Source organism: Solea solea, chromosome 5 (assembly GCF_958295425.1).
Source record: "Solea solea chromosome 5, fSolSol10.1, whole genome shotgun sequence".
Classification (NCBI taxonomy): domain Eukaryota; kingdom Metazoa; phylum Chordata; class Actinopteri; order Pleuronectiformes; family Soleidae; genus Solea; species Solea solea.
The window spans coordinates 29,381,672-29,387,435 of NC_081138.1; positions in this window are offsets into that span (position 1 = coordinate 29,381,672).

Genomic DNA, 5,764 nt, shown 5'->3' on the forward strand with positions numbered 1-5,764 from the left:
CACTATATTTGACATTCATTTGATGTTTAATTTTCTTTTTAAGTTTAATGCTATTCTGGATCATCGTTCTAGAACTTTTAAGTTGTCTTATTATGTTTCTGTACTGTTTCTGTTTCATGTTTAAACTGTCTGCTGCAAGATAACTTCCTCCTGTGGGAGGATAAAGATCTGAACTAACTGTGAGTTTCCTGGAAACTAACTATTCCTGTTGGGGGGAAAGATTGCAGTCAACATTGTACATGAAGCTGTCTTCATTGAACTTTCAAGTGTTCAATGCATTAGAGCTTTGAGATTATTACAAAAAATATATCTATGATTATGAAACAAACTGAAGCTCAGCAAGGGGCGACTGACTTGCCTAAAAATGTCCATCTACATTTTCAAGTGGATGACGATCAGCAAAAGAAAATGTGAATTTATTTGTCAAACAACAATTGTCAGTGCAAAATGTGGGTGTTGATGAGATAGTTAAGTATTCTGCAGAGGAAGCTAGGCTGTGCATTGTCATGTATCACATGATTGAGCAACATGTAATCCTGCATTACAGACATTTGGACATCAGGATTTTCTAATCTCTTACTGTAAATCATGACAGAATGTTCCTATGCTGCAGCGTCATGGATGTTTTTTTACATTTTCACATAATGATGTCCTCATTTCTGAGAATTTTCCCAACCTTTTCATTAACATTTACGTGTGTAAGTTTTCATTAATTTACCAAACATTTCGCTTACCAATTCAACGTAGTATTAGGCGATACAGATGCAACTGTAAATGAGTTGCCATCTTTAAAAAGTCGAAGTAGAATGTTTGGGAACCTGTGTTTTGGTAAATCCATAGAATTCATCATCAGTGGGGTTTTCATTTTCTCTATCATGATTGAGTTTAAGCTTCAGATTTTCTCTGTAGCCCTACAGTCTGCAAGTGGTTTGGGAAATTAAAATGATTCCATCATTTGTTGCTGTTTCACACACACACACACACACATCTCCAGGTTCATGCAGCTATCTTCCATTGACATCTATTCATTTGGACAGCCTTCACAAAACTGTATCCCTAACCACAACCACATCAAGGTAATTCTTACCATTAACCTAACCACAATTCAAATGTTAGACAGACTTGAGTACTGCTGTTCAAGTTCAGTGTTGGTGCCAGAAAAGTACAACTACAAGCACGTACACACACACACACACTGATATGTGGGGGCACATAATAATCAGGTCAGAAGTGAGACAGTGATTTAAAGAATGCTTTTCTGCCTTTTCATTTTAAGTAGTCACATTAACATTGGCAACATATCAAAGTTTCCCAGCAGCTGCCAGAATCTTCTAAGGTGGAGTCTTTTCTGGTGTGTTTGCGTGACACGAAACGGAGGCTCAATTAATACATCTCAAGCATCAATATGACAACTTCGACAGCTTCCTTGAGACTCTTGAGATCTTTAAGTGTTTAAAATGTGGGAGGTGAATTTCCAGTTCCTCACAGCAAGAGGGTTGCTGGTTCCAAAAACATGCAGCGGTTAATTGGACACTCTGAATTGCCCGTGTGTGAGAGTGGATGGTTGTTTGTCTCTGTGTGGCCCTGCGATGGACTGGCGACCTGTCCAGGGTGTGACCCTGCCTTTCGGCCTATATGTCAGATAAAGTGGTAGATGAATGAATGATGCATGTGCAAATTGTGACTATAGCCTGTAGCTGCACCATGAGGCTATGTAGTAAAACGTGTTAAAAACATCTCATCTATGTTAATAAGCTTCTTTAACTGAATGTAACCCATGAAAGAGGCACTGCTGTCAAATAAACCCTTCATTACAGCACACCATCTTGCGTCAATATTTTTATATATTTATTTGTTTGTGTGTGACTTTTTGTCACATTACAGATCATCGTGTTAATATGACAAGAAGAGGTGCCACTTTTATTTAATTTTAGTTTGTATCTTTGTTCTCTTATTCTGTTTTCTATGTTTTTGTTCTTAACTGTCCCTGTTAAGCAACCTTTAGGCCCGGTGTAGCTGTTTCACATAAACAGCAATCATGAGATATTGTTAAATAATTGTCTGACAGTTTGTTGCAATAGTCACAATATCATTATAATGTGGTTTAAATACCGCTTATTGTATTGTATCTTAAGTTACCCTGTGGTTACCTTTCAACCCTATAGTATTTAATAAAACAAGTAAACAGCATGTCAACTCTGACAGGAACACTCAGACCTGTCATTCAAATCCCTGCACCTCTATGCACTCTACAACTCTTTTATTTATTCCGTGCAGCTGTAGAATCTCATTTTACACACATTTTTTGTATATATTATTATTATTATTTTAAATTATTAATATTATATTTACTCTCTTTTTTTTGTATTTTATCTCATGTTTGAAATTCCATTTCCTCCACAAAGGAGAATGTGTATGAAAGATCAATTAGTTGTTTTTTTTTGATAGGAAGTTGATCATCCAAGAATGATCGCCTTAAATGTTGGTAAGATGATATAATGAAAAACAATTTCAAATCTCCCAAAAAAAAAAATCACATCGTTGACAATGAAATCTGGTGAATGTATGCAGGATCACACACTCTACCATCAGACTAAATTTAATCTGGATCTGACTCGGATTATGCATTTATATATATATATATATTAACAGATCAGGAAGAACTGTGGCACGTTTATGTAAGATGGTAATAGCTATAAGATGGTAAAGTTCTGTACAGATCCAGTGAATCAAACATTTACACAAACTCCTAAACGAGCGCAGTCTCCACCCTGTGCTGCAGATTCAAGAAACCCAGTGTTTTGGAATCAGTACAAGAGCTGTGGGTTGAAAGAATCTCCACCCTGTGTGTCACATTACCCCCTAACCCTGTGGCTGTGGAGGGTGTAAGAGGGTGTAATGTATGCTTATTTCTACTTGACAGGTGTGACCTGTTTCACTAACCACAAAACTGTTATGGAAAACTGATTTTGAACTTTCTAATATGGTGCACACTTATTTCCTTATAATTATCCTTATATATATATATATATATATATATATATATAAGGATAATCAGAGACTCAAACTGCAAGTATCAGGCCCAGCAAGTTCAAGACAAATGACTCATGTACGACTTTTCCCGGTCCGATCATCATCATCATCCCCAAAGGACTAGACTGCAAACACATTGCCTCTACAGGAGCTTTTTTAACTTATAACAGTTTTCATCTGCAGTCCGCCCTCCCTTTTGCAGCGACAACAGCTTCAAGAACTTGGAGCGTGTCTGGAGATATTTTAGAACCTTCATCCAGAGTTCGAGTAGCCTGGCTGAACCCACCCGAGGATACCAGCGATTTGATTTCACTCTACAGACACGTCTGGCAAGGACGCCGCTTTGGCCAACTTCAGAATCTGTCTTTGGATTAGCCTGAGTGAGATGGCCATCACTCCTAGAAAACTACAACAAGCATGTTTGTTGATTCGCTTTCCATCACTCTGCACACGTCACCTAGGTCATTGGTCTGGTTGGTTGTAAGTCTATCCAATTGAGGCATTTTCATCTACCTCTGTTAGTCATGTCTCTTGCAATTTGGAGAGGACTACGCACTTTCCAGATGTTGTCTGGCATAAGGCAGCAGGACACTTTAGAGTGTCCAATTTACCTAATCCCCATATTGCATGTTTTTGGACACCCACGCGCACACAGGGAGAACATGTGCAAACCTCATGCCTGAAGGCCCTTGTTCTGACTGGGTTGCAAACCTGGGATTTCTTGCTGCAAAAGGCAAGCGTGCTAACCTCAACACCAACCGTGTGGCCCAAGCCAGGCTACCATTAGAGCATTTTTCAGGTCAGACAATGATTTAGGATGAGAGGTCTGGATCACAACCTCTAATCTGTTTGATGGGGTTGAGATTGGGGTTCTGTGCAACCATTTAAATTCTTCTCAGTCAGGCTTCTCAGTCCTCCGGGTCTTCTTTAGTTAGCTGTAGGTGACTTGCTTGAGTTAAGTTTGTAGATTTGTCACCCCCTCGTCAAAAGAAGCTTCTGCAGTTCAGTGAGAACTCTATGGACCTTGTTTGGTGTACTGGGGCACAACAATGGTGGAACAGATAAGGACCTTCTCCAAAATGGTCCCACACATTTGGAAGCATAGAATTGTTCAAAATGGCTTGGTAAGATTAAGAGTTAATATTCGCCTTCACTGGGACTAAGGATCCTTGGCCAACTGAAGAAAAAAGAAAAAAACCAACATCATTATCCTTTCTACGCCAAACATAGCAGTTGAGCAGGAATCATTGACATGGCGTGTGTTCAAACCAAACATGTCACTCAAACCGCCAGATACCGTAAGATGATCACACCACAGAACATGTCTCCACTGTTCCGCAGTCCAATGTCCAATGGCATGTTTCACGCAGCTCTGAACTCACTTGTTTTCATTATACCACGCATGACCTGGTTTGATGACTAAGAGGCATGGTCATATCGGAATCCACGCGACTTTTTGTCCCTACGCATGTGCTGACGACGATCAGATGCAAAGACACTCGTAGTTATGAATGTGAACCAATCACATCTGCTCTGTATTGAATAAGATCGGAACGATGTAGGTCAACAGTAATGCTGAAGTGAGGCTAGAGGAAGTCCACCCCACACTAGAGGATAATTGGCCAGATTTCGACCTGGAATCTCCTCCCTGAAATTGTTTGGTGAAAAGCCAAGGGTGTGGTCCTGTGTCTTGACTGGATCGTCTAGTCTGTCCTTTCACAGCATTTAAACATTGAAAATCCTCTAGTCTAAGTGATGCCCGAGTGAGAGACTGTCCTCCTCGCACGCAGGAATTACAACCCATAAGTACTAAATAACAGCAACCTGGTAGCTTGGGTGTGTCGTCATCGAGACGTTTCGTTGAGGTTTTGAACAGCAGTTCACTTCAGTGGTTGAAGCATTGTACTTTGGTGTGGTTGACACGGGTTTGGACAGGTTTGGACTGTGGCATATATTATATGGGTATATTATGCCACACCCTCTTGTGCAAAGAGGTTTTGATTGTATTTACACAAGAATGACTTAATTGTTCCCCATTTTAATCCACTGCATCAATATCACCCCTAATATAATGTGAAATGTCAAAAGTTTGTGAGTTATTTGAGACTTGTTTTGGATAAATGTATGAAATTTACTGTAGTAGTCCATGACTTCATCTGTCCTACAATTTGTTCGTTGATGATGAAAAAAGCTAATTTTTGCCTAAAATGTAGATTATTCCAGGTTAATACATGTTCCTGTTGTGGTTCATAAATATGAGTGTGTGAATATACTGTGTAAATACAATCAGACTCTCTTTACACAAGAGGGGTATAATCTGGCCCAGGTACAAACTATACCCAGGTTTCTTCTGGGGAGAGGTTCATTTGGCCTGTTACACCTAACCACTACAAGCTAAAAACAGTCCAACAAAAACTTGTATTCCATTCCATTCATACTTTTTATCCTTTAAAGGTTTGTGGGGGGGAGGGAAGTTTGAGCCAAAGAGAGTTATAGTTTGTTTGTTTGTGAGCAGCGTAACTCACAAAACAAACGTTGGGGATGTATGTTATGACAGGGAGGAAATGATTAGATTTGAATGTTAATCTGGACATGGATAATCTTATGACTCTGGGGGAACTGAGAGGCCTTTGAATGCTTTATTTTAGCCTGTTTTTATCGTTTAATCTTGAATTTGAGCTTCAATTGTATCGATTTCTTTTTCTTTTTTGTTAAATTGGTATTTCCGGTG